The 26620-nt window shown below is 47.4% G+C and overlaps 1 pseudogene across 1 annotated transcript in view; it reads left to right on the forward strand.

Moving 5' to 3' along the window:
- The window catches only part of LOC144111480 (solute carrier family 4 member 11-like), a 78550-nt pseudogene that overhangs the window by 31936 nt on the left and 19994 nt on the right, over positions 1 to 26620 (forward strand). The window contains exons 2-6 of the transcript XR_013310059.1: positions 6873 to 6913; positions 16688 to 16822; positions 18608 to 18677; positions 21330 to 21414; positions 25025 to 25349. The product of XR_013310059.1 is annotated as a solute carrier family 4 member 11-like (transcript). The remainder of the gene's footprint in view (positions 1 to 6872; positions 6914 to 16687; positions 16823 to 18607; positions 18678 to 21329; positions 21415 to 25024; positions 25350 to 26620) is intronic.

The raw sequence follows: 26620 nt of genomic DNA on the forward strand, positions 1-26620 counted from the left end.
ACTGCTGTCAGCCTCTGTTTCCGTGCCCTTTGCAATACACTATCTCCAGTTGTCCTCGAAACAAACTGGACAATGATATTCGGTTTGTCTTTGTCTGTTGTCGATACGCGATGGATTGCATCAACCTCTTCAGGGCGTAGTGCTTTTTTCAGGGATGCAGGAATCTTTAGTCGCACAATCTCTACCAGTAACTGTTATGGAAACAGCCACCTGCCAGCGGAATGGCGCATTCCTTAAACGCTGCGCTAGTAGTGGCAAGAGAACTCGCCGCGATCTATGAATATAAAGTGAAGAATGACCAATTCTGCATAAATGGGCATTAATCCGTGTTAAAATCGAAGTGAAAACTGAAGTGCTCGTGACTACTTCGCATTTGGCCTAACCAGGCTAAATCAACTGACTTTTTTTTTCTCCCCCTTGGTTTCTCTATAATGGCGCAGATGTACTATGCCTTACAGCTTTGGCCTACTCGTTGGAAATATTTTAACGCAACAGCGTTAAGGATCCCTCGTAACAGAAAACCTGGAGATTTCGTCGACGCCATTTGCTATCAGTGAAAAGTCCATAAAAAATCCCGAGAAAAGCAATCTAGGTAGCAGGGGGGCCCCCTAGGGAATGTGACCTTCTGACGTCACCACAATCTGCCCACTGGATATTGAGTAAACTGCTAACCATGGCAGGTGACAGTTCAATTAATGACCGGTCGCGAGAGGTTGGTCGGGAAGAGTAATCTCGGTCTCTTAAGCCCCAGTGGTGGCTGTGTTTGTAACAGCTTCCTGCCGGAGCATTGGCGCATCGCTTAACTTCTGTACCACTGCGCCAGGAGTGGTATGAACACTACCAAGGATCTATAAATGTAATGTAGAGAATGACCAACTCCGCATATATCGGCATTAACCCTTTTAGTCTATAGCATCAAACCCTTAAGGCGAAACTTGCGCGTCCCCTCCAGTTTTTTGCACATGGGCGTGGAGCTTTCAGGTAAAACACATTGCAGTGCATCTTTCAATGAACTATTGCTAGAAAAGAGAAACAAGGTTCCCAGCAATCATGAGAGAAATCGCTTCTCTCCTTATGCCTCATCGCAAGTTAATTTCACAATCGCAATAAAAGGTGAATACGTTATCTGATACGTGCATACCGACGAGGTCGGGGTCGTAGTAAGTTAGTGGAAGTGACATGTAGGGTCCTTTGTCACTTATTACCCCAAGAAATAATATTACATTACTGTGGTATTGGCAACGCTTAATAACAGGATATATTGAACATGCATTGAAAATTTATTGAAATATATTTCCGTTTGAAACGTAACTTAACATTTCTTACACGAGCTGAATAAAAAGTAATGAATGGATCAATTTATTTTCAAAATTTGGTATCCCACAAGCTTAATGCCCTTTCAATTTAAGCATAAAATACGTGTCTGTAAGGGGTCGGGTAGCATCTTTAATGAACGCGGTTGGTAGAACATTTTATGCACTGCCGACGAGCGTATATGATTATGCAATGGTGCGGTGGCCCCCAGAAAGAAACTGGTAAGCTGTTTGTACCGTGCACTCTGTTTTTGTGGACAGCGAACAGAGACAGCGTGGCCAGAGGTTGTTGTTAGTCTCAGAATGCACAATTTTACATCTGGTTGGAGTTCCGGTTGAAAACACCTGTTGTAAAGACAGCCTTGCAAAGGTCAGGGCACAGTTCGAGCTCATAAAAAACCAAAACATACAGTGGAAAAAAAAGAGGAACCTCTCTGCGACATACCTGCGGCCTTCGGCTGAAAACGAACAAAATTCTATAGGGAGTCGTGACATCGTTTGTGGAGAAAGTGCTGATGAAAAAATAGCACACGTGCCGAGGACGACGGGCTCTTTACGCGTCATATGTCAGTGTTACGCGGGGACACCGACTGCTGTTTCGTGCGTACCAACTGAACCGATGGGCGGTTTACCCTCACAGCTGCATGTAAAATTGCTTCTGGGGAGACAGAGGATGCATCAACGCTGTGCTTATCGCCGTTCCTTTGGCCACAAAGTATATAATTATTGATTCCCGGTGTGTAAGGTCGCGAGTAAGAGGATTGAGCATTAATGTAACGGGCAGAACGGCGGGATCCTTTTTGAAGTCTGAATTATGCCTTTAATGGTTCCAACACCGTATATTTTTCTGCAAAAACTCGGAACTCGGGTATGGATGTCTAGCCGGCTAAATTCTGTGGATGAATTGATCTCTCCGAATTTTTGTCTACTGATTGTTCTGCGCAATGGGTTCACTCAAGAAGCGAGGGTAGAGGGGGAGGGAGGGGGGGCAACGTGTTTGCTCGGCGGAGAATAATAAGTTGTTGCTTTGAAGCGATGCAGCTTTATATGATGTCTTTGACATCAAGAAGGTTTAGTATTGTAAATAACAACCAATTGGTGTTCCGCTTTTGCATTGCTTGGTATGAACGTAATGCGTGGCGTGTAGCTAACATGTTTACTAAGTTTCTGCTTTACAGGTTAAGCTCGATTCTCCGACACTTGATTTTAAGGCGTAATGTCTACGGATGAAACAGCAATTCTTTGTTGCTTATTGGATATAGTATGATTTCAGTTACTGATATCGTCCAAAGAACCTAATTTTCGCACATCAAGCGTTTTCCCCAGAGGTTGACCAGGGAAAGGAGTGACTAGTTATGTTTGTGGTTGGGGTGTTGTCCTTCGTTGGTTCGGTGAACTTGCGAGACGTTCTGTCGAGAGGAGAGGACGACACTTCATCAAAAATGTACCTGTTTATTTGCGCATATTTTCATATGATCGTCAGGCGCGACCAGTATAGGATAACTTTCAGCAGCTCGTGCGGACTACAACCACAGAAGTGGTCAAGTGGATGAGCATCCGCCTCGCATGCAGGAGGTGCGGGGTTCGATTCCCAGTGCCGCCGTGTACCCACCGGTGATACAATGGGTTTAAGCTTTCCCCTGCCTGGTACTCGGCTTCTGTAGGGCGACGTTCTTGGGAAATGGGTCTTAGAACCCACTTCGAGTAGAAGAAAGAACATTGTGCCATGGCGCTCTTTGGCCGCAGACGGCCTTGCGCCATAAAAATCTATCATCATCATCATCATCATCGTGAGGACTAAAGACGTCCACACTCCTGTCTAGAGCGCTCGATCAGCGGCGTCATTACTCTGGCGTCATTTACAAGTGGTCTAGCGTTTGCTGCAATATGTCATCATGCATGCATACATCCTCATGGAGTCTGTTTAACTTCGCACATGTCTCCAAAAAGTATATCTGGCCCAAACGAAGCGCGGCGGCCACGTTTGGATGGAGGCGAAACGCAAAAGGCGCCCGTGTGCTGTGCACGTTAAAATGGTCAGTGCACGTTAAAAATGCCCTGGTGGTCGAAATTATGCCAAACGGCACCTCTTTCTTCCTTTATTCTTTCACTCCCTCCTTTATTCCTTCCCTTACTGCGCGGTTCAGGTGTCCACCGAGACATGTGAGACACATACTGCTCCATTTCCTTTCCCCCTAAATAAATTTTCAGTTTTCAATTCTCAGAGGTACTGGCGGTAGGCTTTACTCTTCAAGGGTATTCGAAGCCACCAGGCCCCTTGGGTCTGCGCACGGCCCCACTCACGGTCTAAACGTTCATGCGGTGTTGCTCCATGACGTATCTGGCCCAGCTGCCGACGATCGTCTGTCTGACCAAGTCCGCTGACCGCAGTGAGGCCTCCCAGTCCTCACAGGTTCAGAGAGGTACAGGCCCGGCGGGGGAGGGGAGGCCGGACATGATAGGAGGAAGCGGGTAATAATGGTTTTCGGGGTGGGAGCAGAAGGAAATTGGAAATTGTTTTTTTTTTTGAGGGGGGGGGGGGACGAAATAGACCCGCCGCGGTGGCTCAGTGGCTAGGGCGCTCAGCTACTGATCCGGAGTTCCCGGGTTCGAACCCGACCGCGGCGGCTGCATTTCGATGCAGGCGAAACGCTAAGGCGCCCATGTGCTGTGCAATGTCAATGCACGTTAAAGATCCCCAGGTGGTCGAAACTATTCCGGAGCCCTCCACAACGGCACCTATTTCTTCTTTCAATCCCTCCTTTAACCCTTCGCTTACGGCGCGGTTCAGATGTCCGCCGATATGAGAGACAGATCCTGCTCCATTTCCTTTCCTCAAAAACCAATTTAAATTTAAAGAAATGAAATGGCGCAGTATCTGTCTCACGTATCGGCGGACACCTGAACTGTGCCGTAAAGGAGGGATAAAGGAGGCAGTGAAAAAAGAAGGAAGAACGAGGTGCCGCAGTGGAGGGCTCCGGAATAACTTCGACCACCTGGGAATCTTTAGCGTGCACTGACATCGCACACAGCACACGGGCGCCTTAGCGTTTCGCCTCCATCTAAACGCAGCCGCTGCGCTCGGGTTCGAGCCGGGAACTCCGGATCAGTAGCCGAGCAATGTGCATAAGGGGGTACCGGGATGGTCCCGACTTCGCATAAGGTCTGAATTGGACAGCCTTATTTTGTTCGTCCAAACGGTCCCTCGAATCTATGAAATGTACAAACAACGTCGTCGAACCAAGACTGCAATCACCCGCCCTCCACTACGGCACCTCTTTCTTGCTTTCTTCGTTTACTCCCTCCTTTATCCCTTCTCTTCCCTTACCGCGCGGGAACCCGACCGCGGCGGCAGCGTTTTTATGGAGGAAAAACGCTAAGGCGCCCGTGTGCTGTGCGATATCAGCGCAAGTTAAAGATCCCCAGGTGGTCGAAATTATTCCGGAGCCCTCCACTACGGCACCTCTTCTTCCTTTCTTCTCTCACTCCCTCCTTTATCCCTTCCCTTACGGCGCGGTTCAGGTGTCCAACGATATATGAGACAGATACTGCGCCTTTTCCTTTCCCCCAAAAAACCAATTATTAATTATTATTACCGCGCAGTTCAGGTGTCCGCCGATAGGTGAGACAGAGAGTGCGCCATTTCCTCCAACCCCCCCCCCCCCCCAAAAAAAAACGGGACGACAAGCAGAAGGAGGCAGAGAGCGCAAGTTAGCATAGAAACGCCCAACCGGACAGTCTTCTATGAAATGCCAAAACGAGGCTACAGCTACACACCTCTAAGCCGCTAATGCTACGAGCTTTCGCTGATTGTTTCGTACAGCCTGAAAGCTTAATAAATTGGTTTCTAAGGAAGAGAAATGACACAGTAACTGTCTCACATCTCGGTGGACACCCGAATCGCACCGTAAGAGATAAAGAGAAGGTGAGAATGAAAGAGAGAAAAAAGGTGCCGTAGTAGACCACTCCGGAATAATTGCTTCAGGATGTTTAACGTGCACTGACATCGCACAGCACACGGGCGCCTTACCGTTTCGCCTCCATCGAAACGCAACCGCAGCGGCCGAGTTCGAACCCGGTAACTCAGCGTCAGTACCCGAGCGTTACTGAACCACCGTGGCGGCGGCTAGACATGTCCACGGAGGCTCAATGGTTAGGCCCACATATTTTTTTATGTCTTCATGAATTATGAAAGGGAGCATTTGTAAAACATCGTTGCCAGCAATTCATTATTAGGTAGACGAAATATTACATAGAAACATCAACTGCAACAAAATTGGCGGTGGTTTAGCCTTGGTTAAACCTGTAGTGACGCGATAGCTGCAGCTGGCCGAGTGCAACTTGGTCACGTGACCAACCACGTGACGCACCACGTGATCGGCCACGGCACCGTGCCGCTGGCAGCTGCTCGGCACCACGTGACAGTGTGGCGGCGCAGCCACAAGGCTCGAAATGCTACCGCAATGTAGCTATCGCTACAAAACTTGCGGCAGTGATCGAGTGGTTAGAGCTTCTGCCCAGCTGCCAAGCAGCTTGGATTCGAATGCCATTGTCACCTAAATTTGTGCTGCGTAGTTTATTTTCGCGAGTTAGAGTGGTGTGGATTTTTTCCTTTGCTTTTTATTCTTTATTCAAGGATTCCTGCAGCGCCCGAAGTCATTATTGCAGGGGGACGTACAACAAAACCAGGAATCACAAGTGCCACAGTCAGATGATTGGACTAATCAAACGCTCCATGGAACAGCCATACAGATAAAAAAAACACACACACACCCGCGTACTTTGAATTATGCTGTTTTAGGATAAATCCAATTAATGAATAAATGCGTGAAACGCTTCCGGTGATGTGTAGTCAACCATGTTATCAGACAGCTCGTTTATAGGTATGACATATGGAAAAAAAGAATCCTGATAAGCGTTAGCTCGACATAAGATTTCTGGTACCTCAATAGCAGGATCACAACGTGCAGATACAAGATGCGGCAGGAGAACATAAAGAGCTTTTTCAATCCCGGTTTTATCGAAATAGATTCGGTAGAACATTTACAATTTATTGCGCAGGCGCCTTGTACCAGGAAGTTCTCTACCAAAAGATTGCTTCATTGTGTAAAATATAATCTGAAAATTGTAGACATTGGCGACAAAGCGGGCTACACGGTTTTGTACGCGTTCTAAAAGATCTGATGTTGGGCCACATGTTGCGCTGATGTTGGGCTCTCGTACCAGCTAGGCCGGAGAGTGGCCTTTCTCGAGAATATGCTCTTCTGCGAAAGAATCCAATAGAACTATGGTCGCAAAGTGAAATCGCATTCCAAGTAGGCCTGGCCTTACCTGCATCCAGTGGAACTGTTGTAGAACTGGCTGCCAAGATCCAGCAGAACTGCTCAAGTGATCGGGAACTGCGGTGGAACTAGCGTTAATGTTTTGTCGCGTTGGAGAACTGAAATATGACAGTTCTTTTAAATCGGTTTTTAATTGTGCTGGTGCCGTACCCTTTGAGGAATGGATTTTACACTAAAATGCGAAAATATCCTGTGGCGTTTTCTTTTCTCCACGCAGGTGAAAGTGGTGAGGTGTCTTTGATGTGCACAAAGTCGGAGGTGAGTGTACCGGAAGTGGGCATTGTTTATGACACCACAACCTTTGGCACCATGGCCAGTCTATAATGTTTGCAATGAATCGACTGCGCCTTTGCGGCTTTGTTTCTGCGGCGTTTCACAAAAGATTCATTTTCTGATTGGCCACATAGGGCCAATCCAACACTTCATATGCCACCCAACATAGCGGAACGCTTGACATGGATATTCAATACTTTGCCTTTTTTGCGTGAGTCGGTGTGCAGCGCAATCTGCGTTCATAGCGATGGCTGCAGAGGAGGCTCTTCAGGGTAATTACTGCCTTAGTATGTCGTTACTGAAAACTTCTGGGGTCATCTGCCATCGAATGATAATTCTGTACAAGTGGCATAGACAGCAAGACAGAAACAAAGGAAATGCAGAGAGGTTAACCAGGCAGTGAGCGTTTGGCTACCCGATCCAAGAAGGAGTTATGAATGAAGCGAAAACGTAAATGAGATTGCAAGTTCAGTTCACATCATGAAGCGTGTCGTTGTTGCCCACTGGTTCGCAGTCCATCAGCTATTCATTGGTTTGCTGCACTTGGGTGGATGCCAGTGATTATTTGCTCCCTTATTACAAATTTGCTCCACCTTGGGGATTCCCATAAACATTTGATCAAAAAGCGGCCTCAGTGAGTCTAAAGCCTGACTCTCGAGGACGTCTCAACTTTTCGGGAACACCCTGATGGCTTTCCTGGCCGGCGAAGGTTCTGACCAAAGTTCCAAAATCTTGGCCTTACTCCTAGGCTACGTCAATTCATCTTAGAAAATTAAGCGCAAAAAAGGAAAGAGTAAAAAGGAAGACGACTTCTTCCTTTGTACTCCTTCCTTCTTCCGTGTTTTCTTCCATTGTACTCGTCCCTTTGTTGCACTGAATTTTCCAAGATGCATCCTGTGCAGCTCGTCCAGCTTAGTATAATTGCGCAGTACGTGAATTCAAGCCGCGGACTGCTGCCTCTGAAAGCAGTTGTTTACTGTCATAGCAGATACAGTGACGGAGTGGGTGCTTAATGGTACCATTGCGCCCAAACTCTCATTATTTGTAGGGTCTGCCATTCCAGTTAGGTGGAGCAGTGCATTTGCTAAAGCGCCTCCCAGACGGAGGCGCCGCAAGAGAGTCGCATTGAAGCGAGAGCGGTCGGCGAGTGGCTTTACTTGCAGGTAGTTGCAGTTGCGGGTCGAAGTTGCGCTCGCGTATAAAGCAATGTAAACCGGGATGTGGCTACTCTCGGGGATGGACCATTCGTTTAGGCTGAAACAAGAGGGTTTCTATTCTCACGTGGTATTCAGGGCGTCTGCTGGAAAACAAGAAATATTTATACAAATATGGCGCTCACAAAGAGAGCCCAAGCCTTTTGTCATGTATAACATTGGAGAATACGTCGTTCATCCTCATCCTACACACTGCAGATGTCGAAATGCTCGCCGCTATCGCAAGTTAGCAGCTGTCGTGAAAAACCGGGATGCTCTTTCATAGCATAGATATTGTGAAGCTTGCAGGCTTGTTTTTTGCAATCGCGAATGTGGCGAATAAAATAATAAGCATGCCACGAATTCGAGGTGCATATGGAGCAAGTGAATACCACGCACAGTATGGTAGGTACTTCATGCGGCTGATTCGCATGAAAAGAAGGAAATTTTGCGATGATTTTCAGCAAGATCCATGTCTAATTGTAAGGAGCGATTTGAAAAAAAAAATGGCGGTGGATATCTCAGCACACTGAACAAAAATTCTTTATATTTCTAACCTGCAGAAGTAGTTCAGAAACATGAATACCTCTATATTCAGTATAGCTAGCATTTTCTTCTTTAATTAATACAGATTTCTTTGCAAATTCGTTTAAAAGGCAACAATGCGTCTGTGCAAGTGGATTGTACATAATGGACATTATGTCTATGATAGTAGCTGCTTAAAATTATACGTAACTATTATTAACCAATTAATATTAAAAATTTTGTTTCGAGAGCATATTACACGGCGGAATTGCAGGCAATATAATCTCAGGCGAAGCAATTATTGCGCGAGTTTGCGACCGTGGAATCATGGAAGAAACTTATACCGAAACTAACGCGCAGGATGCGCAGGAAATTGTAGAGTCGCGCTTCACTTCGGGGCACCGCGTTTAATCACCAAAAAAATGAAGCAGGATTCCTTGGACGTTGGGCCGACATGCGCCTTTCGTCTCTACGCCGCCGAAGACTAATCTTCAACTTAAGAATGGGAGACGATGCTTTGAGCACAAAGTTGCAGCGTCAAAGAAATGCTGCTGTATTTCCTAAAGGGTAACGAATTACGTGACTGGCGTAGTGTTTAGTGGAATTGCACTACAGATGAAAATGCATAGGAACGGCCTACTATAAGCAAGCGACAAGGGAGACTGGCATCCGTTGCTGTCGTCTCGCATCATGAGGAGTGGATTGGAAGCCACATGTAGCATGCGTCTGCACGACTACGCCGTTTCAAGTGGCCCAGCCGGAGCGACCAACGAGGAACGCTACGAGTGAGGTGGGCGTTTCTCAAAAATTAGAACATGGGTGCACTTCATAAGAACGGAGAGCCCCACGGCTTCAAGTCGAGCTATGTGACTGCCGGAACTTATAACCGTCTGTTCTGGAATCGGGTTGCATTGAGAACAAAATTGCACTTTCGACATCAGGGACTGCCCTGTCATTTTAGTAATTAAAGAAAAGCTCGTTTCGGCTGTACGGTGATGGTTTCCTTGAATAGCGCTGTATATTTTGTGCCCTAGAACCAAGCATAAAAATTCCTTCTGTATTATAATTGTTATTACTAAACTTCGCTAAACTATATACTACCTTCGAACTAATCTCGTCGTGCTATACAACACACCATAAAATACAAGACATATCTTGCCTTTCACGGCTTTTTAAATAAATGTCGGCGGAAAACTAAACATGGTATCGAATTGGATATAAGTTTATTCTATTCGATTCACTCAACAAACCAAATACTGCGCACCCAAAATATTCTAAACTAATCTAATACGATTTCCGTTGTTGGAATTGTCTTCGAATAATAGAGAACATGTCTGAATCGCGCCCGCCGTAGTTTTTTCCGCCGTCTGTTTTCGGCCCACTCCTCTGTTACTCGATCAAATTCCCGGAAAAAACCATACCCTCTACGCGGATCACGTAATCATATAGACGACAAAATCCTCCAACGGGCAGATACAAGGCGCATTACAAGAAGCCATAGACGTAGTCCAATGCTATGCGAGAGGCTACGCATTCGAATGAGCTGCCGAAAAATCGGACCTACTCATCGTCCGATCAAAACGAGCGCTGATAGGCCGTACCCCACGAGGAATCATACGACACCTAGAAGATGAACCAGTTACCTTAGGTGGGAAGCCCTGGGCCACTACCTAGAAGCCAATGCACGTACTGCTAAAGCAGATCACATCAAGGATTTGATACGACGTATCTCCAATAGGCGCGGCGAACTAAAAGAAAAAGATGCTTTGCGTGTGTCCAGGAACTAATAGTCGCCGATTACTATTCTATACCCCGTATCATCGCTTTACACGGATCGAAATGGAGCGACTCAACGTCCTTTTGCGTGGAGCAGTTAAGGCGGGACTCGGTCTCCCTTCGTACACACCCACTCGAAGGCTTCTCCAGGCGGGTGCACACAATTCGTTGGAGGAACTGATCCAAGCAAAGAAAGTTGGACCTCCGATTCGCCTCCGAAACACGGGTACTAGACGAGCCCTTCTGAACAGGCTACGCCACCCCGTGCCAAACACCCCCTTACCCCAACAGTCTGTAGTCCTGGCACTTCCAATCCTGGCCAAAGTGCAAGTAGCTTCAGTTCCAAAAAAACGTGCACCCAGAGCACATGTCCATGCACGCGGTGCGTGCGAGTCCAGGCCCTCACTCTGGAATTCCGTGCAAACCCTCAAGTTTTGCGTACGGACGTGAGCACATACTCGGCGCGAACAGCCGCAGTGGACATCGTGGCAACGGACGCAAGAGGCAGAATTCAAATCACCGCCTCATTAGAGGTGTTACCTCGACGAAGACGGCGATGAGTCTGCCCTTGCACTCGCGGTAAAATACCTACACCATAAGTACGATACTGAAGTGGCGAAAGAAATACGATATGAAAGCGATGCCATAGGAACGGTCGTCACCGATTCGCAGGGCAGCACGCCGAGCATACTCATCGGGCATGGTATCAGCACAATCAAGACACATTCTACAGTACTGTCAAGCCAGCAACCTTCCTCTTAGTCGTATTGTTTGGGCACTTTAGGCCATGCCTCTCTCCCCGGCAATGAACGCGCCCGCGCACGCCCAAGGTCTGACCCTCAGGGCACCAGCGGAGGAAGAGGCTAGAACATTAGGCCTAGCCGGGACTGCAGCCAAAGAAAACGATGAGGCGTCGCAAGACCCCTTGGGGGCTTCCAAGCACAGAACCACTTACACCAACATAGCCGAGTAATACAAAACACAGAGAAGAGCGCTTCCATTACCCCGAAAAACCATCAATAAGGCCAACCCGGTTGCGGTGGCTCAACGGTTAGGGCGCTCGGCTACTGAGCCGGAGTTCACGGATTCGAAGCCGCCGCGGCGGCCGCGTTTCGATTGGGGCGAAACGCGAAAGGCACCCGTGTGCTCTTCGATGCCAGTGCACGTTGAAGATCCCCAAATGGTCGAATTTGTTCCGGAGCCCTCCACTACGGCACCTCCTTCATCCTTTCTTCTTTCGCTCCATCCTTTATCTCTTCCCTTAGGGCATGGTTCTGGTGTCCACCGAGACGCGAGACAATTATTGCGCCATTTAGTTTCATCAAAAACCAATTTTTAATTTTCAAAAGCTCGACGCCATCGCCTGGCGCAAGCTCCAGACTATCACGTACCCTGACACTTTTCACATAAGCCTTTTCTTCCCCACGCAATGCCTCGAATGATATCCGCAGTGCCACAATCTAAACCCAACACTCTATCAGTTCGTCTGGGAGTGCTTGAACCCATCAGAAAATTTAAACCTATCTCCCACCCTCCATTGTCCTCCTTAGAGGCAGCCCTGTCCGGTGCTTTGCCCATGACGACCTCCGGCCCAAGTGGATTAAAACGCGGACTCTCGTCCGGGCTGGCGGTGACAGCAAGCCTCCCCTGAAAGCAGCCAGAGCAGCTCTGCCAGTGAACCCTCATCTACATGGCGAAGAGAATTGCCAAGGCCAGCCGTAATCAACCTTCAAGAGAGGACCTGGGTGTCAGCTGGGTCCAGTCCCCGCGTTTGGCAGTGCCATCCGTCGCCTAAAGAGCAGTTTTCGGCGGGCGGTTTCCCTACACCGCGCGCACGGAGGCAGACTATAGAGGAGTGGGAACTCAGCTGTCTGCGGCGACCAGAAAAGGTCACAAGCCCGCGCGCCACTATTATGCTGGGGGCGCCTGGCGGCCTGGAAAGAAACTACTCAAATACAACGTCACGGCGTGCCCGCTGAAGCAAACACTAGTGTCGTCTGCTTTGAGCGCGCGTCGGAGCCGCCTGCCCGGGCGCTGCATTTTTTTTGCGCTTCGGCTTCTACGAGGCGCCGCATGGCGTCGCAACTGCATGCAACCCCGCCGGCGCGTACAATTGTGACTTTATCTGGTCGTCTGCGCTCACTCGCGCTGACGGGAGTTTCACCTCCTATATAGTCTTGCTCCGTGCCCCAGCGTGGTCTTGTGCGTGGCCTTAGCCTTGCAATCGTGGCCTTACACTGAAGCGTAACTGCCACACGTGTGACCACCTGCAGACTGTGGGAACGCCACTCGCGATCCTTCCGGTGTCTACGTGACGTAGATGGCATCCTGGTCATCGTCAAGCTCAACACGTGACGTGGGCATGTTCCCTAATGAGAGAGTGTGCGTGACGAGTGCCACAGTGAACTTTTTAGGACAGCCTTCCTCGGCAGGCTCGGCCTCCATCGAGAGATTTCTGGGAATGAAAACCCGTTAAAACTCGGCATCGAGTACAGCCAAGAAGCTCCCTCTCACCGAAGCTCTCGTCTGCTAAGATGTTCCCTACTTACTGAGAGAGACCCTCAGTTTCTCCTTACTTGTGTATAATGTAAAGAGTTCTGTAAAGTTTTCAGTGTCTTCATCGTAACCCCGTCTCCGAACTTCTCGTCCCTTTCCGGCCCGACCACACTCCCTGCCTCCCAACACATGTCCGGACACGAGCTACCAGGAATCGCTGATGGAGCTGGAGCGCCAGATCATGTCAGCCATCGGGATATTGTAGTGAAGACTCCGTCCATCATGGACGACGCCTGTAACTACCGCTAAATAAATGTATTTATCACCACTAGTGCCACGATGCCGTCCATTCGTGTGACGGTGTTCATGATGCTCAAACATGTGACCTATTATTAGGCAACGTGGTACGGTTCAGCAGGGTCCAGAAGTCCCTGCCTTCATTCCTGATATCGGAGGCCATGAGTCATAACTCTCGTCCCTGTCATAAACTGATATGTGGCGCTAGTGTTCTCCCCGTCATAGTACGTAGCGAAAGGTTATTCTTCGAGGCGCATTAAATGACGGCAACAGAGTTCATACACTCTGCCTACCTAACTGCCTACCTACAAAACCTTATTAACAAAACCTTATGCCTACTTACAAAACCTGCCTACAAAACTTTATTGATCAACTGCTCGTGGTTTTCAAAGGAGTCGTAAAAGCCTTCTTTTAAAGATCCGGTTTAATAAACATTAGCGGTATCTGTCGCAAATACAGAGTGTATTTGTTGTTTGTCAATTAGAACTGTTTTTAAGATGAAAAGAAATGTTAGCGACATTCAAAAGGTATTGAAAAGTCCCAGATGCAGCTGAATATTTTTCTTCGTCTTGTTGTTGTTCTCTAACGAAGTACTATAAGCATATCGTATTACCTTCATGCGTTTGAAGCTTGAGCTTTTTTGTTGGGCCACTTGGTTTTTCCAAGGGACTGTGCCGCGAACACTTAATAGAGTACAATTTATGCAGGATATCGTGTGCCTAGTAGCTGAAGCAAAGGGATCCACCCCTGTAGCGGCGTCCCTTACTTCTTTGCGCGAATTGTATGTAAACAGAGAGCGAAAGAATGTGGCTGAAATATTATGGTCTTCAGGCTGCAGCGCATTAAACCTTTAAGCCACATTTACACGCAACGGAGCACCCTCTGCACGAGGAAAAAACCTCAGCGAAACGCTATTCGATTTGTACAGTTAGAAAGTCAGTAATTAAAATCAACTGATTAGACTGCCTTCTTTTCTTCCGTCGTAACAGGATACGGAAAACAATTCATTCTGGAAAACTCTTATTCGATTGCCTCTGTAAGCGTATCAAGCGGCATCACTTAAAAAAAAAAACATATAACGGGTGCTCATCTGAGGGATCTGCCTGACCGTTTTATATTCGTGGAACGGAGCTTTGTGCGCTTCGAGGCTGCCGTTTTTCAACCGATTGGCCGGAAATGGCGCAATGCCACCTTGTTTATGTCCCACAAAACAGGCGAAGCTTTCCTCGCTGCTTCCTATCGCACTCTCATTACCACATTCTTTCCTTTTCTGGCTCAGGTGTTTCCAAAGCGCCCCTGACACAAGGGCGGCAAGTGCTGCACCATTTCCAACGAACCGTTGCGGTTTGTCGCTTCTACCGTATTCACTCGCGTAATGGGGGCACTCTGTTTTCCAACTAAATCTCTGAAAAGTTGGCACGTGCGTTCATTACGCGAGGCAAAATGATTGAGAAACAATTTCGAGCTTCAAAAACGAGTATTAAGGGAGGCTGTGGTAGCAAAGACGTCACTGCGTACGACTCTCCTTTTGAAATAAACAAAACGCTCCACCCTACGGTTCCTTGCTTAAGAGCGTAGGAAACAACTTTAATCTTAAACCCGCATATAAAACTTGCGTGGCGGCCCATAATTCTCTGTAATGAGAGCGAAGCTAGAGTTCAGTGTAGCACAACTCGCAGCATGTAGAGCGAAGCGAAGTGCAGGAAATTGCTACAATGATTGATATGGCAGAACGAATTTAAAAACCTTTTGAGACAGGCACGGTTTCTATTGGTTCTCAAATACCTCGAGGAACATTATTGCTGGCTGTTCATCCCGGAGGTTAAGGTGCAGTATAGGTTTGACGTTTGACATATGGCGCTCCGTAGCCATCCATTGATTAAAATACGGTGTAAAACAGTACCAAGTAAATAGAGCAGCTGCTTTAATTCACAAGGTGTAACCCACACCATCCCAATTAAAAAGAGATGCCAGTAAGATCAATCGATCTGTCTAGTTGCTTCGGCGTAGATAAAAGAGCGCCTGCTAGCATTCCCCAATATTATTGGCAGACTGTGCAACACAAAAAAAGGTGTTTTATTTACGCGATAGAAAAAACTTCTCTTTGAAAGCAAAGGTAGGCGTGCTATCTTGATGCGAGTAAATACAGTTGTTTTCTTTGACTCTCTAAAACTTCATTTCTCCATTGATCTCACTGGACACCCACTAGCCTACAAAAGTGATCTTGCATTTCCAAACAGCATCTAGGCTTTGGAAGAGTAGTAAAGATTACACTTGGTCCCTGCTCGTTTTCTGCCTGCTGTACTTTCTCCTTTTCAGCTCGTGCGTTATCCGCGCCTTTCGATTGTACCTCTTAGTTTTGTTTTTCCTTAACCTCCTAACGAACAAATTTTTGGTTCAGAATGGTAACAAAATGGTCATTTAATATCCGCGCTGCCATCGGTCGGCAAGCAAAAAAATGTTTTGTATGAGCTCTACTCTTAAACCAGACACAGACTGCCCAAAAATACACAAGCTGGACTCCTCATGGACCAGAAATGACAGTGGGCTTATGGCGAGCCCGGTTCGTTCAAGTCCGCTAGGGGTTGAAGCTACCATGCCCTCCCTTTGGTGCATAAGAATGATTGCGTCACTGTTTCCACGTTTGTTTTCGAAGATTTAAAGGGCCACAAGTTTTCTTGTGTGTTCGAGCTTTTCTTTAAAATGGTAGCACTATGTAGAGTACAGGCCACCGAGCATCGACGCCGCCTACGAGACCTCAAATGCGAGCGGGAAATTTACAATGCATTTTAAAAAGCTCTCGCGTTCGTACCTCGGGGCGACGCGCGGTGCCGGCTTCTGCGCGAAAACTGTCATACGACGTCACGTCGTGCAAGTGACGATAGCAGCCGGGGGTTATCATTGGTTTGCCCCGCCAAATTATTTAAAATGTCACGCAGCTACCATGGCCGCGGCCACTCCGCGCGCGCCGGAAGCGGCAGAAGTAGGGAAGGGGAAAAGTGTATGTGGTCGGCGGAGGAGCGCCGACGTTTTGGCGTGCGAAAATTGACGAGAGGAGAGAGAATGGCGTGAAGATGGGGAGGTTCATTCATATAACAGCTTCCATAAAGCTTATTTTAAAAAAAATTCTTGCTCGAGGATACTTGTGCAGCGGCGTCCTTTAACATTGCAGACATGCTGCAGCTTAATTGAGAGCCCCGTTTCTGAGGCCCTTTAAGATTTAGTAAACTTGAATTTAATTGAGCTTATCTCCACAAACGAACATGTCATTCTCTAAACATGCGCTAGTGTTATCAAGCCAGGTGTTTGGTAACAAAAATAAATGCCCAGAAGTATAAAAAAGTGCACGTTCTGCGACCAACACATATTTCTGAATGCATTTCCCGTTTGATGATATCGGGTCTGCTGAGTTCTGAAAGGTGCCGTTCGCCTTTGCCTAAGCTCGTTTTGATTTTTTTTTTCACCGCCACAGCTGATTCCCATGAAGGACTTTAGCACCGAAGTTCGAGCCTCGATGGACGTGGACCAGTTTCTTCAGGACGCCACCGTCTTGCTGGATGTGCCACAGACGACGCTGGAAGGCGTCCTGGACGCCGTGTTGGAACGGGTGAGGGAACTGCGGAAATTTACTTCGGACGACCTCTAAATCGAACAAGGCAGCAGCTACGTCAGCTTTGGTTCCTTCAGCGGCGCTACCGTACACGTGCTTCAGAATTAGTCCAGCTGGATGCAGGATGAGGCGAAGCAATGCACCGTCGTGACGTGATAAGATCCCGCTATGCCCCCTGGAGTAGCATGCAGGCCGACAACCAGGCAGACCTCTCCTGTTCCAATAGAGTTCCTCCTCCTCCTGCTATGCCGTACGAGTGTTTTTCTCAGTGGCGTTTAAGTGTTTTTTTTTCTGAGCACAATTCAATATGTACAATAATAACTGGACCCATAGCCAGAATGCAGCAGCAAGTCGGGTGCGCATTTAGAGAGTATGGATAAAGCGCAAATTCATTGAAAATGGTTAACAACAAACGGTGCTGGGCGCTTATGCGAAAGATACTAAAGTGAAACTCCTTGACGTTTTGGATAGGGACACTTTCATTTACCGTCCCTTCTGAAATCTTTTTAGGTATACCAATCGGACATTTGTAACGTTTCCGAAGCGGATACCGAGCATCGCTTCACAACCACCGCCGCTGTAGGTTCTGCTATGATTTTGCTTCTTAGCGGATATTTCCACCGCTTGGCCCTCTGCACTGCTCCGCTTAGGAAGTTACCGCGAGTTTACTTTCCGTTCTGCCGTCAGTAATTAGGTTAGATATACGCAACGACAGTCCGCATGCTGTGTTTTACGCTGTGCTAGAAGACACAAGGCTTCTCATGCCTCCGCACAATATGATCCTGCATGGCAGAGCGGTGGCTGGAGGCACTCTGAGTGTCTAAAAACCAGTCGTCGTGCCGCCATTTTTCTTGCTCTGTCGTGTGGGCTTCAAAACATTGAGCGGTGCTCTGCACGTAGAAGACATGCGAAATAGCTTCCCCACTGCCCAATGCGCAACCTAAGCGTGAAGCGGTCGACGGTGACATAAACGGGGCAGCCATAAAAGGGGCTGCTAACGCCTCCCACTATTCGACTTCGGCGGCCCAGCGTACGCGATTGTTGAGGAAAGCAAACGCAGAAAGGCGAAATTATTTTTAACGCGAAAGCGTTAAACGTCCCATTGCCCAGAAATTCCGGCGTCAGCGTTGCGAGCGAAAAATCACGAACATGACTGGCAGGTGGTGCCCAGAGAACAACATATAGGAGGTAGGTGGACCACCTAGGCACCGTCCCCTTGTGCCGTCATCACAACCTGACCACCGGACTGTGAACAAACTGACCACCGCAGCTGGTGGAGTTAAATTAATGTTTCGTTACTCGGGAAGATCAACCTGGGCTACACAATGCCTACCGCAAGGAGCCCCTGCAATCGCAGGGCAGTGGCGCATTGCTTAACCACTGCACCACTGCGTCAGGAGAGAAATGAGGATTCCTAGGGATTTATGAATGTAAAATAGAGAATGGTCTTCTGCATATATATGGCAATTCACTCATTACGCTACCTCATCATATCCTTTAGGCGGAGCTTAAGTGTCTGGTCCAATTTTTTGTTCGCTAGTAGCGATACGGGTCGGTGCTTTATCTTTGGCGGACACCGATCCGAGTGGTAGTTTCTCGGCATTATATCAAATTACGGTGGATTCCTCGGTGGTATATTGTTTATTCGTCGTTACAAGCAAAGGAACGAAATTTTTAGCTACTAGGTGGCGCCGCTTAGACCGACATGGTGAATATGAACAGGGGAGAGTGAACGTTAGCGAATAGTGGCGTTCGCGATGTGAATAGTGTGTATCTTTCCAGGTTCTCGGATCTAGTGAGCCAACGGCAAGTGTCGCCGAAGCTAAGCAAGACATACTTTTGTCGGAACAAGGTACGCAGCAGCTTCTGCTTTTGTCGTCCTCACCTTACCTACACGAACACCTTAAGATGGTTATAGTTGTCTTGTAAGCAAACAAACTATAGCTAATAGCGACAGGGCTTCTATAAGAAATGCAAGCATGGTAGTTAGGGCAAAGTGCAGGAACAGCAACTAATACCACCATGCGCGTCGCGAAACCAATGGCTGGATTTTCGCCGTGCTCAGTTTGAAATAGGCTTTTCTGTTATCCAGTACATGGCTGTGCGCATGTCCACTTTTCTTTCAGTGCATATGAACATATTTTTCAGGATGCACCAACAAGTAAAACCTGATTTCAAGCCAGGCTTTTGTTAGTTTACAGTAATCATGAGGACAACACCCCTAAAGTTGAAGCCGATAGTGCGGAGAAAATTCGTCTGCTCCGATATGACACTGAACGAAATTACAACGTCCAAATCAAAGGTCAATTCCTGAGACATTCTGAAACATTTCAGCACAATGAAGTAAAATACAACACAACTCAACGGAATGCAGTGCAGTGGAATGTACTGTTATACAATGCAATTATTTTAATAAGGGTTGTGCGGTTGTGAACAGGCACGTAGTCGTTCGGGAAATCATAAGCGCTGTGAGACTTGATGCAGAACTGGGACTGACAATGTCGAATTATTCGTACACGCTGAGCTAAATAAAATAATAAAAACTGTACAAAACTTATCATACAGAAATAATTGCCTAGGAGAAACGCACAACACGAAACCAGAAATAAGAGAGGGGGGGGGGGCGTATTAAGAGTGTTGTGTTGTGTTGGGTTTTATGGCACATAGGCAGCTAAGGCCATCATGCGCCAAGCACAAGGTATAGAATTGCTTTTCTACAGAATGTTTTGGAGTATAAAAAAGAGGCGATGGTGCAGATGACTTAAAAAGATTGTACTGCCTAGTAATAAAAGGGAAGAAATTTGGAAATGGCTAATGGTAAAAGCCTTAAAGATGGTCAGGCAGCCTAAGCGACTTTCCGGGGCGTATTAAGAGGAGAAACGAAAGAGAATACAGACGCTAGATAAAACGCAAGCGCAAGGACAGGAGCACGAACACGAAATTAGCGCTCGCAGAAGGATCACAAATATTACAGAGGTAAGGAACAGTCGGGGACAAAAGTCTGTGGACCATGCGATCTGCAAAGGAAGTCTATAGTTTCATGGCTAGCTGCCGGTTGGACCACAACTGTGGAGGTGAAAGTCAGAATCAAGTTATTTTACCTGTGCTAGTCTGGCCTTCAGCCGACAGATAATAATGGAGCTATCGGCTTAGTTCGTGGGTCTTGTGGTCCAGAGACTTTTGTCCCTGACTGTAGAACACCATCAAACGCCGCGAATGCAGCCAAGAACTAGCAAACCTTGTCACTGCGGGGACTGATGTAACAAAAAAAAATGTAACTGTAGAGGATGGCAGCAGGCGAACTCTACACCAAGCAACTTAGCCTTCCTTCTGAAATGAGGGTAGGGAGCAAGGTGCAACACAACTGGCAACAACGCGGGGGGTATTTACCACTGTGGGGCAGAATTACGTGCGCAGTGCACAGTGTTGAGGACGTGATTGGAGGTATGGAAACGCCGACAGGGATAACAAGGTTAACTAGTTTGTTTTTGTTCATGAGACGGCTAGCACGCACGTCCTCATTCACTTAGGGGTCCATGAGTCTTTCGTCACTTACGTGCGCAGTACGTGATATAATTATCATGAATAAATTGCAAACATGTTTCTGTCTGCTGTATTTGTCTTATTAGCGGTTGCCTGGATAGTCAGTGTGAGCAGTAGCTCTGATAAGTCCTACTTTACCATAACGATTGAGAGTATCACAGTCTATGCTAAGCTCGTCCTTCTCAGTGCGTTCGGCAATGACGTTCCACACGTGATTAGCCACCGTCAAGTCACGTCATTCAATAATATCCGAGGCTGCCATTATTTATCGACTGAACATATTGCTTTAATGCACATAGTCCGCGCTGTAGATGGCATGCATCAAGAGATGTGCTTGCTTATAACGAGGATGTAGGGAAGATTGGGGTCTGGGAAAGAAATATAGATTCTCTACTGTTATTTCACAACAGGCGAAAAACATAAGCTATATAGGGTTCTCCAGTTTTGGTAAGACATTTCGGAGCGCCGGCACAGTGCCACATCCTTGTTCAAAATAGAAATGCTTAGTAGTGACATGCACCAGTATAAAATGGCAGCAGGCAAGCATACTGTGAGTGCTAAGAGGATTATCGGGTGCCAGATACGCTGAATGTATGCTTGCTTCAAAGGCGGTGGTTTTAGAAGTGAACCAGTCGCAATGGTCTTGTTTTAAAGCAGCGCGTTTTTTTATAGACCAGAGGAGGAGTGGCCATAGTGATGGTCGGTTCGAGTTGTGCAAACGTGAACTCAACTCACTACTGGGGCCAAAGGTATCCACCCTGCACAAATATCAGCGGCGTCAAGTGATGTGCTCCTGTACGCCGCCGTTTACGGGGGTATAGAAATACAGCGCGTTTACCGAGGAAGTTGTAGTGCTTCGTGATCGTGGACGGCGCAAAGTAATTGTTCTTCACTTCGGTTACCAATCTCAGATCACCTTTCCTGCTTACTTTGTCACTAATCTTAATGATGTGCTTTCCAGTTCTTATGCCGGCAAGGAATATACAAGGTGTGTGCACCTACGACAATGGCGATTTCGAGTACGACCAGAGCTGGGTGTGTGTCACGTGAGTCTCCCGCCCTTGGGCTTCATTCATTGGGTATATATCTGCATGCGTTGTGAGAAATTTTGTGCTAGCTGGCACTGTGCTGCCCAAGGACCGTGTACTCTGCTGGGCGCTTCAGGTAGCCTGAAACGGACTTCTATTACGCTTGTTATTTAGCAAGATGCGTGAACTGCTTTCATGGCAACTGTTTGTTTTTACCATTTTTGAAAGAAACAGAACTCATCCTGCCATACACAGTAACAGTAGGCGCGCTACGATTTAGTCAAAGTGCAGTCGCTTTTGTGCTCAAGCACAGAAGCTAAAAAAGGACGACATCTCATGTACCTAATTTTAGTACAATGTTTGCGGTATTATATGCACTGTACAAACAGCTACCATTTCGGGAGACCCAAACCGCACACTGCAGGCACTAATTTAAACTAATTTGATCGAGGATGTTTGTGGTTAGAAACTACGTGGTTTATTTACTACCGTAGCTGCACATACGACAAGGCTATTTAGGGAGATATGGGAGAGGCCTTTGCCCTGCAGTGGGTGCAGTCAGGTTGATGATGATGATGATGGTTATGAGTTTCCTTACGCTTCGTCGGGACAGGGTATGACGAATACAGTATGCATGAACAGTGTGTCTGTGAAAAGCGCTGCATTTTAATGCACATTAAAATAGGGAAAATATTTCGGTCATCTGCTGAATATTGCGGATGAGTGGCCCTCGACGCGAACTTGAGCCTTGAAATTAAGAGGCGCGCTTCCTTACACAATTTGCAAGGTACAATGATTGAACTTAGCTCAAATAATAAGGAGCCCACAATTGTAGCGTCGACAGCGACTGTTGTCCCGCGCCTACAAATGTTATTCTGTCTCGTTAGGGACGCTATTTGACAGAGCAGAAACATTGTTGCGCGTACAAAGAAGTACAAGGGCCTTTACATGATTCTCATGCGGAGGTCTTTGATATTGTTTGCCATATGAGTGTCCTCATTGCCATAGTTTTGGTATATTAAACAGACCCTAGACACCCGTTTATCAATCATGGGACGCGCCTTGGAGAGTAGTGCGCCTTTAGAGGGGTCAAATCTCGAATGACTTATATGTTCAAGCCCTCAGGACCAGATGGCAAATTAAATGCACAATGTTTAGTTTCAGTTCAAGTCCTCAACTCGCTCTAAATCGTCCATACTGCCTCGACCTTCGTCACAAGATATTGTCCCATTGCCCATGGCAACGCAGCGCCCACCGCTGTTTCTGAGCGGCGGCGCTAGCGGCGATGTGGGTTAATGCGGTGGTTGTTGACTACCCAGTTATTCGTTCTAATATTGAAAAACGATTAAAAGGGGGGGGGGGGGGGGGCTTCCTTTCGCTTCCCTCTTTGCGAGTGACCCACCGCGGTGGCTCAGTGGCTTTGCGTTCGGGTGCTGATCCCAAGGTCTCGGCATCGAATCCCCACAGAGGCGGCCGCATTTCGAAAGAGGCTAAGCGCAAAAACGCTCATGTGCTGTGCGGCACCAGCGCACGTCAAGGAAACCAAGTTCGTCTAAATTAATCCGCAGCTGTCAAATCAAATCAAATCTTTATTTTCCATCAGGTGCTACAGATGGAGGGGCATTCCTAACTATGGCATTCCTCGTAACTCCTGTGTGGCTTCAGGGCCTTAAACTTCACTTACTACTTACCTATTAGCTGAGCCGCCGCGGTGGCTTATTCGTTATGGCGCTGACGCTCGGCTGCGCTTACCCGAAGACGTGGGTTCGATCCCGGAGGCGTCGGTCGCATTTCAATGAAGGCGAAATGCTACAGGCCCGTGTACTAATACTATGGTGGGACTAAGAAAAAGAAAAGAATTAAAAGAAAGGTTTCCCGGCCCGTGCCACTAAGTATAGCGGGCTTAATCCAACATGAAGTACAAAAATAAAAATTAATAAACGAATTTTGCATAGAAGAAAAGAAAATAAATAAATAAGAATATTATTTACATTTGCTAGAGCCGAAGCCATTGCAACGGCTGTTACCGAGAGTTATTGTATGAAGAAGGCAAATTATTTTTGTTTGTGTTGGATGGCTTATAGCTGATGAAAATTATATTATATATTATATAGATGTAATATATAGATATATTAAGTATGAGGAGAAGGCCGGACATCTGTATGTCAGCTCCTGGTGGGCAGGTGAGGCATAATTTAAAAACAATATGCAGGGAAAATGATAGTTGAAAGTGTTGGGTACTGTGCGATCACAGCACGAGTTGATCCCCATGTGGTCGAAATTATTCCGGAGCCCTATACTACGGCACCTCGTTCTTCCTTTCGTCTTTCACTCCCTGCTTTATTCCTTCTCTTACGGCGCGGTTCAGGTGTCCAACGATATGAGAGAGATACTGCGTCATTTCCTTTCCTCCCAAAACATATTATATTATATACCTGTTGAATGGGGTGACTTCCCAAGTGGCAGAGGGGAAGAGGGTTGAAGGCCACTTAATGAATATAATTGTATGAACTTTATTCACTGAATGGCAACTTTGTGCGATATCGTGAGGTGTTTCAGATGAAAAGTGCGCACAACTCTTGAATTTAAGTTAAACTGGCCCCACACAAACTAGACTGTTACAAGTTAGAACCGTTACTCGAAAGAAAAGGCTCAAGGCATGGTATATTAGATCCCCTGCTCGAAGTCCTCGACGTCGCACATTGGCGAAACCAAGAACTTTCCCAAAACACTGAGGCAGCACAAAGCGTACGTCAAACAATGAACAAAGTTTGAAGTGCGATGGCGGAACACTGCGAGGCTTGTGACCACAATATTGACTTCGAGGGGACCATTAGGCTGGACACGTAGCCGCGCCTGCGTGGAAAGCTGTTACTTGAGTCATGGTTAGAAACCCTTCCCCCTAACCCTCTCACATCTGCGGTCTACGGGCAGTCACCCAACGGCTGACTAAACAAGGGCTAAAAAGGCCAGCTGTAACTGGCCCGTAGTCGAACCTGATGAAGGAACCGAGGAGGTTCTGAAAACGTTTTTCAGTTTTTTTGTTGCCGTTCTTTTTTGTTTAAATTTCTTTTCCCAAGAAGACAGACCACTGTCGAATCTTTTGTTTTGAGACAAGATGTTGTTTTTCTTGTCTTTGTGCCGTCATCGTAGTTGGCTCTCTTCTTTCCACGAAGAACCAACTGACCTCGCACTTTTACCATTTGGCCTACATTTGCAGAAAACTTAAGCAGGCAGCAAACATAAGAACCACGTCGTCGAGCGTGCGCACAATCAACAATGAATTCTTCACGCACGCTTCTCAGCCTCCTTCTGTTAAGACTGAGCAATAACAAGATCGGTGACAGTGGTGGAGTTGTGTGAAATTGTGTATAACTTGCTCCACTGCCTAGAAAGAGGCGCCATCTGGTGTCATGGTAAATATTTTCTGAAGGACAAAACCTCTCTGTCTCTGTTTTTTTTGTGCCACCGATACTTCTTCCTCTTATAGCTCAGTCCGACTAACACGTCCTGGTTCAGGCATTGCACACAATGTTCCTCAGCTGTAAGGGTAGCAGCAGCTGAAGGCGTACCGTGCGTGTTTGGAATCACGATCTTGCACCACGAAAGACGTCTCTGCAACACGCAGGGCCTCCATACCGACGCTGCTGAGGAAGCGCGTGGCCATCGCGAGGATCAAGCACCCGGCTAACATGGGCCAGACGCGCGGAGACGTCCGGTTCCTGGTGCTGGTGCTGACCCACAGCAGGGAGAAAGGCACCAAGAACGCCCTGGAGACGGGCCGCACATTCTCCACGCTTTTCGCCGAGTCCGAGTTTCGCCAGCGGCTCTGGGATACTCGCACCGCCGTCCAGTTCGCCCACGAGCTCGCTGCGCGAGCACATAACCTTGCCGCTGACCAGAGGAAGGTCCTCGCGCTTCACGGCTGCCCAGCGGGCAAGCTGGACGAGGATGTGAGTGGATGCAGACTCTAGAATCTCCTAAGGTTGACTTTATGTTGGGTTGTGAAAAAATACTCACAGGGCAATTACGCGCCGCGGTGGCTCAGTGGTTAGGGCGCTCGGTTCATGAGCCGGAGTTCCCGGGTTCGAACCCGGCTGCGGCGGCAGCGTTTCGATGGAGGCGAAACGCAAAGGCGCCCGTGTGCTCTGCGTCGTCAGTGCACTTTAAAGATCCCCAGGCGGCCGAAATTATCCCAGAGCCCTCCACTACGGCACCTCCTTTTTCCTTTATTCTTTCACTCCCACCTTCCTCCTCCGTTTATGGCGCGCTTCGGATGTCCACCGAGAGATGTGAGACAATTACTGCGCCATTTCCTTTCCTCAAACAAAACAAAAAAGAATAATTACCGCTGCGTAGCTCGAGATTATGCAATATCTGTTAGCGCTAGTGAACGTGTTATTATAAGAATTATTTTTTCTCTCTAATATAGTGTGTGTGACGTCACTATGCATGCCAGCCAGCGAGGTGCGTTACAGTGATGTGATGCGTGACGTGTCGTTCACAAAACAGCATTGCGCGTGGCTCCTTCTCTCTCCTTCCGCCTCCCCTTTTCTCCTCGAACTTCTTTGCTTTTCCAAACGTTGCAGAACCGGCCAATGCGCTCTTCAAAGCTGTTCGTGAAGGAATTATTCCTCATAGAATAAACCTTGCTGAGACGGCTTGACATGTATGTCGCTGCTTTAAAATTAAATGTCGGTAGCCTTAATGAGAAATCGATCGCAGTGAACAAAGGTAATAAAAGCCTGTCGTCATATGGACGAGAGGCATAAATTTCTTTTCAGTTGAGTGTCTTCCGGAGTGTTCTCGCCATCTCTGTCTTTGCTAGATTTTCACGTTACGGAATTTAAAGAAGAAACTAAGCAGATCTTCGCTGCAAAGAAACTAAATTCAGCGGCAGGAAATTTAAGGATTGTGCGAAAAATGCAGGGCTGCAAGTGTCAAAGAGCATGACAAAACTCCCATCGCAGCTGAGGTTAAAACTAGGCGTCCTCCAAGTCCCTTTTCTGGTAGTGACTCGTGTCAGTATCTTTAACTTACGCTCAACACCCTGCCCCGCCGCGGTGGCTCAGTGGTTAGGGCACTCGACTACTGATCCGGAGTTCCCGGTTTCGAACCCGACCGCGGCGGCTGCGTTTTTATGGAGGAAAAACGCTATGGCGCCCGTGTGCTGTGCGATGTCAGTGCACGTTAAAGATCCCCAGGTGGTCGAAATTATTCCGGA

Source organism: Amblyomma americanum, chromosome 11, assembly GCF_052857255.1.
Source record: "Amblyomma americanum isolate KBUSLIRL-KWMA chromosome 11, ASM5285725v1, whole genome shotgun sequence".
Taxonomy (NCBI): domain Eukaryota; kingdom Metazoa; phylum Arthropoda; class Arachnida; order Ixodida; family Ixodidae; genus Amblyomma; species Amblyomma americanum.